The 10,324-nt window shown below is 38.1% G+C and overlaps 1 pseudogene across 1 annotated transcript; it reads right to left on the reverse strand.

Moving 5' to 3' along the window:
- Nucleotides 1-5,800: 5,800 nt before the first annotated feature.
- LOC308627849 (E3 ubiquitin-protein ligase RLIM-like) lies at nt 5,801-8,992 on the reverse strand (annotated as a pseudogene). The gene is made up of 2 exons: nt 8,749-8,992; nt 5,801-7,440 (listed from the first exon to the last, which is right to left on the reverse strand). The product of its transcript is annotated as an E3 ubiquitin-protein ligase RLIM-like (transcript).
- Nucleotides 8,993-10,324: the final 1,332 nt, after the last annotated feature.

Raw genomic sequence — 10,324 nt, forward strand, 5'->3', positions numbered from 1 at the left:
CCTAAATTTTCAATGCATCTTTACTGTTGCATGCAGTGTTTATTTTGCTTAGAATAAAATTAATGACTTCATTTCATTGGCTAATTGCTACTAGTCCTGTAAGATACAACTCAGATATAACCCAACTTTAAGGAGTTTTGAATTATTAGTGTAGATTTCTCCTCCTAGATCATTCCATTATATCCTATATCTGAATATGTGTCAGGGCATCCCTCACATAGAGTGTTACTGTATGTTTATTCATCTGCCTTCTTTAAAATGTAATACATTTCTTAATGATAAGTGCTGTACTTCTTAACTATAACCCTAGCACCCAGCATTGGGCATGGCACATTCTTGGTCAGTGTTGAGTGCCTGAAATAGTGACTTAGAAAAGGGTTGGCAGATATTATAACTTAATAGTCAAGAAACCCTATACAAATATGTTAAGTAAGTGAGAGAGATCTAGGTTGAAATAGATCAAATCCAGGATGGTAGGTAACAGTATTAAAATAGGTTTTCTTTGGAGAATAAAGGGTGAAAAATAAGTCTGGGATGCTCACAGTGGCCAAAAATTCTGAAGCAGTGTGTGTGTGTGTGTGTATGCCAGTAACTGTTCTAGTTTTTAGAAATGTAGTAGTAATTTAAAAAAAAGAAAGATATTTTGGAGCTTCTATTTTGGGAAAGGAATGGGGAAGAAAACAAGCACAAGATAAATAAAAAATGTTTTAGATAGTCACAAGTGCTACTAAAGAAAAAAAAAATACACTGCCAGAATAGAAGATGACAAGGCCAGGGGTGGTAGATAACTGTGTTGTGACTAGTGATGTCAGAATGGAGAACCCAGAGCCCAGAGTTGACTTATAATTAGTGTCTGTCCCCTACGAATGGTGGATGAGAGAAAAAGGAATTTCCCCAAAATGCTTTTCCAAATCCCCACATTTTTGCAGTGATGTTAAAGATGCTGGCTTGCTGATTAAAAATGGAGAGTTTTGAATATCACACAAAGGAAAGCTTCTTATTTCATAGTGAAAAAGCCTGACTTAGGATGGTAAAGAATTTTCAAATCTTAAATGAAGTCACAGAAAAGAAATGCAGTTCAGATTTACATTCGAAATTCTCATACCAGGAAACTTCTCACTGAAGGGAGTATACATTCACCTCTCAAATAATGAAAAGACATGAAATGTTTGTTTAATTGTAGTAAAGAAGATACTGAGGATCTCAAAGTATTGTATATTGATAACAAGTAATATTACTTAACAGAAACATCACATTTCTTTGTGAACTTTCCAGTACATGCAGTCTTTTGATGTTCATGTTGTTCAATGCTCAGGCTTGCTTGCATTTACAAAAGAAACTTTATACTTAATTCTTCATGGAATATTGAGAGCACAAGTTATTTTCATGGTTAGCCAAAACAGATAGACTTTATATTGCTATCAAAAACTTATCCACAGGCTATAACTACTTTCAAAAAGAATTTGTTTTTCAGATAAGGGTTTTTTTTGGAATTAGGCCAAAATAAACAAATATTTTTAAAACTACAAAGAAAATACAGAGAAAATTCTTAAGATGGAAATATTTATGCTCACAATCACAGTGATGCTGTGTATTTAAACTGATATACTGTAATGTAAAAAACGTATCAGATTGAGCTCAGAAGATTCAGGTACAAATCTTCTCCATTTCTGATTTGTCAGGGCAGACAGAGAGGAATATGATTTGGAAGAGCAATATAATACTCAGCAATCGCTTTGAGACAAAAATAAGTGGCTATATAGTTTCAAAGTCAGTGTGGGTTTATGATATAAGCAGCATACACTGGTAGAATGAGATAGGGTGATGTGAAGTAAAGTTAGAGCGATAAGATATTGGTGGTTGTTCAAACAGGAAGGATACTGTCTTCTAGGAGCTTCAGTAGCAGGAATTAGGATTCCATTCTTGGGGAAAATGGTAGAATATCATGTCGTAGTGGGCCTAGAACCAAGACATTAAGCCATTTACTTGTCTAGGACTCATTATAATCATTTTCTAGGTACAGGATGGATCCCAGATGAGAAGTTGTATTAGTTTTCTGTTGCTGCATAAGAAATTAGTACAAATGTAATGGCTTAAAACAGCATCCCTTTATTAGCTCACAGTTCTATAGGTTGGGATACTGGCATGGAGTGACTAGGTTCTGTGTTCAAGGTCTTAAAGGTCTGAAATCAGCATTTTTAAACCCTGGTCAGGTAATTCTAACATCTAATTCATCTTGGGTTGGCATCATCTGTCCCATCTTATTCAAGCTGTCATGTATCTGGTTCTTGGTATAAGTAGTGATATTTTATTGTCTTTTGGACATTTTGGCTATTATGTTAGGATACTTTGGTCCCTATTTAAAGTTTTTTTTTTTTTTAATTTTTAGCAGGCATTCACTCTTTATAGGTTTGGCACACATTTCCTGTACTTTTATGGACTGTGGTTCCATGATAACCTAATTTTCAGAACCTTTGTGGTACTCTTTTGGTCTGTTTCTCTTGTGCAAGTGGGTTACCTCTGGTCCCTTCTCATGCTGCTTATGGGGTCTGAAGTAGCTTCCCCAGGATACGGCACTTGGTGCTTCTGGTGAGGGAAGGGAATCTCTGGAACACTTGATGAAGAGTCCTTCCTGGGCCAGGCACTTGTAACAGGGTCTCCCTGGACTGTAAGGAGTGGAGGGTGCTTACCAGGTTGAGAGCTTTCTGTGGAGGGATCTCCGTTGCTGGTACCAGCAAGTTGCCTCATGTTTCTGGGGAAGGGAGAGGAGTCTCAGGCCCATCTGAGGAGAGCATTTTCCAGGTGGGAGCTTTTTGTGGTAGGAGCACTTTTGCTGGTACCCTTAGCCACTGATGTGTCTGGGTGGTGAAGGGGGATCTCAGGCCCAGTGGGGAAGGAAAGCACTTTCCCTGGTCATTTATTGTCATCAGGGCTTCCATTTGTTCCTCCTTGCAGGTTCTGCAAGGCTCACCTGGTGTTTGGGGGATTCCCATTTGATGTGATGGAGGAAGAGCCTCTTAGAGCCGCTTCCTGTTACTAAGTTGGGAGTTAGGAAATGCTGGGCCTGGATCATATTTTTTTGTTGGAAGAGGGTCATAAAGTGACCTGCCATGAGGTTGTTCATCCATTCTGAGGGTCCCTAGGCAATTCACCTTCTCTAGACCTTTCAGAGATCTCCTTTGGTTGTCTCATCTTATTTCCAGGATATATAGTTGTGTGTATAAAGGGGGAGCAGGGAGAGGGAAGTATAAACCATCTTATCTGGATTAGAAGTCCTCTCTGTGCCTTTTAAGTGCTCACCTGATTAGGTCAGGCTCACTCTGGATAAGCTCCCAATCAACTGTGCTATATATCATAATCTAATAATGGGAATGATATTCCATCACATTCACAGGTCTTATACTCAAGGGGAGGGGCTACTACAAGGATCATTGGGCATCATCTTAGAATTCTGTCGACCACAGAAGGTGCATGTGAATGTACTGAAGCATTAATTAAGCAATTATCATCCTTTGGAAGGTTTTAATCTGTTAGGATAGTATGAAAGCCAAGTACTGTTATAATTATTCTACTCACTTTAAATGAAGTATATCTGATATCAAAAATACTTCATAAAAATCAGAATATTCAAACAACTTTCAGAAGTTAATGTAAATTTCAGAGGTTTGCTCCAAACCTTCATTTCTGGCCATGCAGATATCTTCTGTGTGAAAAATATGCTACCTCAAAGATGTTTTAAAAAACTTCACCACCACTCCCCATTTATATTTTGTAGTTACGTGCAAATACTGTGGCTGCCAGCAATTCACATAGAAAATAAAGGTCAGTGATGTTTCTGACTTTAACTTTTTAGAGAAGGTTTATACTTAACACTGCCTACATCTGTATAGGTTGCACTTGGCACAAAATTTCTGATTATTGCTTTAGGTTATAATACAATGTACTCTCACCTATACCAGGATTGAAAATTTTAAGCAAAATTTTCTGGACTGGCCAATACAACCCCCCAAAAATAGTTTTCAGGGTGAAATAGGAGAAAAATCCTTCACTATGTTTAGGTTGGAAGGAAGCATGACCTAAATTTTGATTTCAAATACTCAGGGTTTTGGGTGAAGGTTTTACTGGGGACAATTAGAATTGAACTATGTAGACATGGTTTTTGAAGCCAAGCTTTACCTTTAAGGCTTTCATATTGCAGCTTGTGAGGCTCCAAGCAGCAATTGGGTACTTTGGGTCATTCACACAAGGATTAAGAGTCATATATAAACCATAAAACCCTTTATAAGAAATCAGAATCTGTTTTAAAAATTAATTATGTGAACTAAACATATATAGAAAGAAATTGAAGCTTGAATATATTTAAGAAGCAAAAATTAAAGACATACCTATAACTGCCCTTTTTCCTTAGTTGTTTACAATCACAACAAATCAAAGTGTGACATGTTTAAGAGAAAGGTTATTAAGTTCTAAGGCTTTGTCATCTTATCACTTTTAAAAATACAAGATCTGAGAAAATGAAAGGAAAATAGAGAGGGTTGTTAAAGAGCTGAGTCATAGAGTGGAATAGAGAACAAGCGGAAGTGGAAGAGGCAAGAAAGCATACACAGGCTGGGTTTGAAGAGAGTTGGGAATACTGGTTGTGGTAGATGGTCTCTGATTTGCTTACCGGATCTACTTGCCATCCTTCTTAACCCTGCTCCGTGATTCCAGGAGGCTGACCTTTATCAGCTTCATCGACCAGTCTCTCTGTGTCTTCAGGTTGGGTTTGGTTAATATGAACTACTGACAAGGGATTAGAAGTCAGGAGGAAAGAAGGTAAGGGTATTTATTTCCATGATCTGCCCCCTTCCAAACTTTAGGTTGGCAGTGGATGCCATTTTCTAAGGTTACATCTTTTGTTGGGTGGGCTCCTACTACAACTCTAATAAGACATTCTGGGTTGCAGGAACTGCTATCTCTCTATGCCCCTTCAAACCTAGTGGTTATAATACTGGCTTCTCACAGTTGCTAGCCTCAGGGTACTTCATCATCTCTTGGTTTCCCTTCATTCTTTACACACTTTAGTCTCTTCATTAAATGCTATTCCATCACTCTTTTAAAGTGTGCCATCAGTTTTTAGCTAGAACTGACTGATACATTGGTCGTGGGGAATAGGAGAAACTTTAAGGTAGTGTTAGGGAGGTGGGATAAACTGCTGTGGAGAGAGATAGGAAGAGAAGGGTTTCAAAGCTTTTTATGGCATTCTATGAGTGTAACATGACTTCTTTATGTGAATGACTCTAATGTAGTCTTAAATTGCTTCTTAATTATTGATATTTGGTTGGGTTTCTGTTTCTTTGCATGCACAACCAGGATTGAACAGGGCTAAGAGATGTCTGGGATTTACATGACTAGATAATACTACTAGGATCTATCTAGATTCATTATATCATATTAAGACATTTCTCCCATAGAATCAGGAACATCCCAACCCAGTGCACATGCTAAGTTTTTATTGAAATTCAGTGAACTGGTATGGTGTGAAATTAATTTTTATTGTCAGATTGAACAATATTGTTTGACTTTTTAATATTTCCTTTTATTATGGAACAGAAATTGGGGAAAGCCCAATAATTCCTTCAGGAACTAGTGATTCAGTTCAGATTGTTACATATGGCTCATGGGCCCAGCCGCTCCACGGCATGTGGGATCTTCCCGGAGCAGGGCATGAACCCGTGTCCCCTGCGTCGGCAGGCGGACTCTCAACCACTGCGCCACCAGGGAAGCCCTATAACACTTTATATAGCTGAGAATTCAGATCTCAATTAGGATTTTCACTCTCATTGGAATCCACTACTTGCCCACGACAAATCAGACAGGTAGAGTTCTCAGACAGCCAGCGATCAATGCAGTGAATGTGATATTCATGGGAGCAAGGTAGTATGCGAAGCTTGCTGTTTTCTGTGTACTCTGTAAGGCAAATGCTTCAGGCTTTTAGTGCATTATTTTCACCAAAAGTTCTTACAGCCAAGTTGTCAATCTGTGCTTTGGTGAGTCCTGTAGTTTGGTATAGATCATCTTCATTTAAGAGGAAAAACTGTTGCAGATTATGGGAGGACCCAGAGTCACTTTCATCAAATATTACTAGGATAATTTGTCTACCCCCTTGGCTGGTCTCTGATGATAAGTCTGATGATAAGTTTGTTTCTTCACTGCCTTCACACATCAGTGAGATAATTCCTGAATTTTCATCACTTGAGCTGGAACTGGAAATAGGACTAGAACTGGAACTAGACATACAATTGGGGCTTGAATGACAAATCAGTGTGGAACTTGAATGGGTATCATAGCTAGGATTTGAATCAGAACCAAATATACCACTAGTACTACCATTAGGTGACTCTGGCCATTCCATGTTTTGACTTGGAGGTGAGACACTATGCTCTAAATTACTGACACTGTCCATAAGGTTACTTGAGTTACTAAATTCTGTCATTGTCTGCCTTAACGTGCTCTGAATTGGAACAGATGTTGTATCATTTAAGCTAGTATTTAAAATTCTACAAATGGGATTTCTGATGGTATTGACATAAGCTCTCACATCTGCCTGCTCAAAATGTGGATACATTTGCCTCAGTCATCGTTCACTTTCAGAAGTGACAGTGTTGTTTGGTGTCTCAGATGTTAACTGAGTTCTACTAGCTCTGCTGTCTCTCTGAGAATATGCTCCAGAATGAACTTGTCCTACTTCAAGATTGAAGGGTATGGTTGGATATATTTCCCTCATCCCCCAAGATTCACCACCGCTGGTTGTATCTGGAGAATTTTCTCCATGAACGGCATTCCTTGTTCTAGAAGTTTCAATAAGACTACTATTTTGCAACTCAAATCCAGTCATTTGCTATCTCAGTATTTCTTGGTGCTCAGTTCTAGAAAATCTCGCATTCTCACTTAGCAGAGGCTGCTCAAAATTCTGAGATGGTATACTATGATTAAGTCTTTGTACAATTTCCCTAAGTGAACGTGGAGGCGATCAACTTTCAATTCTTGCTCTGGGTCTCCGATACTCTGGGCTCCTACTTCTTGCTCTTCTCTGACTTCTGGTAGGTGGGAATTCCATTAATGTTTCAGTTGTATCTTGTTCAGACATAGAGGGTCTTGTAAATATTTATTCAGATTGTGGATTTTCCACTTGCCTTTGGCTGTCTTCCATATTTTCTCTTCTGGGAAGTCTTGCAGATGCTACATATTCATCCTCTGGATTTGGACTCCCATTATCAAGGTTAACATTTATTTCTAAACTGAATATGAACTGATCACTTTTAGGATTAATTTGGCTCTCTTCTCTCCAAGATTGGTTTTCTCTTTGTCCACTTGTCATATTTTCAGTTTGTCCAGAACAGTTAAGCCAGTCTATTATACAGTCACCACTAGACACATCATCTGAAGAGTCTCCTCTATCTGTTAATCAAAAAAATGGGGAGGGTGCATAAAAGAACTACCAAAATTAGAACCATCATAAAATAGCACTCTGAAACTTTGTTTCAAAAACAACAAAAAAATGAGAACTTAAATACTCAGATGTTTTAAACTGATTTCACATTTATAGAGTTAATATTTTCTAAACTACACTGTGTAGATTTATAAGTAAAGGTAGAAAATCCAATTCCATCTGAAAAGAGTGAGCTAATCCTAGATAAACTTAGAGAATTTTTTAAAAAGGGAATCTGGAGGAAGTCTATTTTTCAATATTTCATCATATACACAGCTCTGTGTACCACTGTAGGAGGAATGTCAAGAGACTTTTTTTTCAGTCCACTGTCAAAACACTAATGCAATTAAACAAGGTAAACACCAGTTAAGGTACAATGCTAGTATTTTAGTTCAATTTACATTATTGTCTAATTTTCATTAGTCTCCAACATGACTACTTCTAGGCTCTTCACTTATGTGCTTTTGATAATATATAAGCTGTTTTAAAATATAAGATTATTGCCCAAACATAAACAAGTTTTATAGGTTTAAAAGTGTTTGCATTTTGAATACTTCTTAATGTTACCAAGATTTTTAATTGACATTAAATTGAAGGTCAGATCAAATGAATAGACTGAACCTAGCATGGTACATATAAGGCCATATTCAAGAACCAAAATATTATAGTATCCTCTTCATTAGACAGTAAAATCCTCTACTTCTCACTGGGAGGGAGGACACCAGACCTGAGGTTCGAGCAGGGTTTCTCAGCCTTAGCACTATTGACCTTTTGGTGCTGGACAATTCTTTGTTTTGGGGAGCTGTCCTGTGCATTGTGGGATATTTGGCAGTATCCCTGGCCTCTGCCCACTAGATGCTAGTAACACCCATGCCTCCCCTGTGACAACCAAAAATATGTCTAGCCATTGTCAAATGTCCCCAGGTGTTGGAGAGAGCAAAATTGTCCCCAGTTGAGAATATTTCTGTTTGCTTTTTATACATGTCTATGTAGAAAAAATAATTCAGGAAGTAGGAGGGACTTTCAATTGAGGTAGAAAACCAAGAAAAATACAAATACGCTACTTCGCACTCTTTCCCAATTAAAACAACCCAAATGTGAATCAGGAAAACAAACAAGCATACCTTGACATTCTCACCAAAAATCAAGTAAATGCCAGTTCTTTTTATGAGAAGTTACTTACCAAATTAAGTTATGTCACTTCTGTATAATTTACTATTTACTCTTATGAAGTTCCTTATTCATCCCATCCTATTCCCTCCAAAAGCAAAATATACCTGTATTTTCATCTGAGTCTTGTGGTGCGTTTTCTTTAATTAGCTGAAGTCTTCTCAGCAACTCTTCTTCTGTACTTTCACCTGGAATGCTTAGAAGATTGTTGTCTCTCATAAATTTGTAATCTTCTTCACTCAGATTATTTACGAACCTGGAGAAATCTTCTTCCCGAACCAATCGGTCCGTTTGACTTATGCGTTGGGCTGAAACTCCATATCCTTCATCGTTGGAATCCGAGTTTTCCATCTTAATAAACAAGTGGAAAATTATCTGAAATTCACGACGTAGTGTTGAAATTCACCCATGGTCGTTTAGTTTTCTTCGCTTTCTACTTCCTGCCAGAGTGTCCGGTTCCATCTCAGTCGGATGACCCTCCGCATAGATTCCTGCCTTCTCCCGTCCCGACTCAGTTCTGTAGCCCCTGGTGACGCAACAGTTGGGAGCCGCCTGTATCCCAGAACTTGCTAGACGTTGCCTAGGCACCCATTATGTTCCCCGCTGTTACCGAGTAGGGACTGGATTCAGGTTAGGTTTCATTTCATTCAAAACCAGCCAATGTTACTGAGGGTTTATAGTGTACCAAGCACCGTCCTTCACCTCGTTTCACCCACATGAGCCTATTCTCAGGTTTTCAGGAGGCGTTTTCAGGCTCTGATATGCTCTATTTATTCATTACATTACATATGACTGCCTTCTTCAAAATGCCATGCCAAAGTCAGCCTAGTTAAATGCAGCAATTCTCATTTTCAGGTGCCCAGGGACCTCCGCCTTTTCTCCTCATGATTTCTCAAATCATAGACTCTCACTAAGAAAGCCCACCATTTTTGATAATTTACCAGGGCCCTAGCTGAGTCTCTTTAGCGTGTCCTCTCCCTTTTAACTGTTAATGGCTTCATCTTGCACTATACGGTCCTTCAATCTTGTTTCAAACAAACAAACAAGAAACACCAAAACTTTGGCAGCCTTTTCTGCTCAGCCAGGGAATTCCTTCTCCACAGAAGCATCAGGTTCATTTTTGTCCTCCTTTCTCATAAATATTATAAATATTACTTTAAAAAAAGTAGCCAGAACATCACAGGAACTTTTAGGACAGATACATAATAGTTACTTTGTCTGCCACAATGAGTACTGACTTTGCTGATTTTGTTGCATGTATCACCTGAAAGGCTTGGTGAAAATAAAATAATGCTCATTTGCAATGCTATCTGAAGGAGACCTCTAAGAGCTTCTGGACTCATTAATATTACCAGGCCCACTTAACACTTGTTTAGGAGCTCTTCATTCAACTTACTCATGTAAAGACAATATTTGGCTGCTGAATTTGAGACTTTATTCAATTTGACTTATTTAAGAATTAATCCATCCAACATAAACTGGGTCAGTTATTGCCTTAGCAGCTAGAGATATGTCAGTTGTTGAAGCAGTTTGTACTCCCAAGTAATTCACACACCAGGTGAGGGAAACACCACATAGAAACTATCAAAATACAGTATATTTTATAATAGATTTATATATGCAGTATTGTGTAAGTACAGAGAACTGTGTAGCAATTATTATTTTTTTTTTTCTTTTTGCGGT

The sequence above is a fragment of the Mesoplodon bidens genome (assembly GCF_964165515.1).
Source record: "Mesoplodon bidens genome assembly, chromosome: 14".
NCBI classification, from domain to species: Eukaryota; Metazoa; Chordata; class Mammalia; order Artiodactyla; family Ziphiidae; genus Mesoplodon; species Mesoplodon bidens.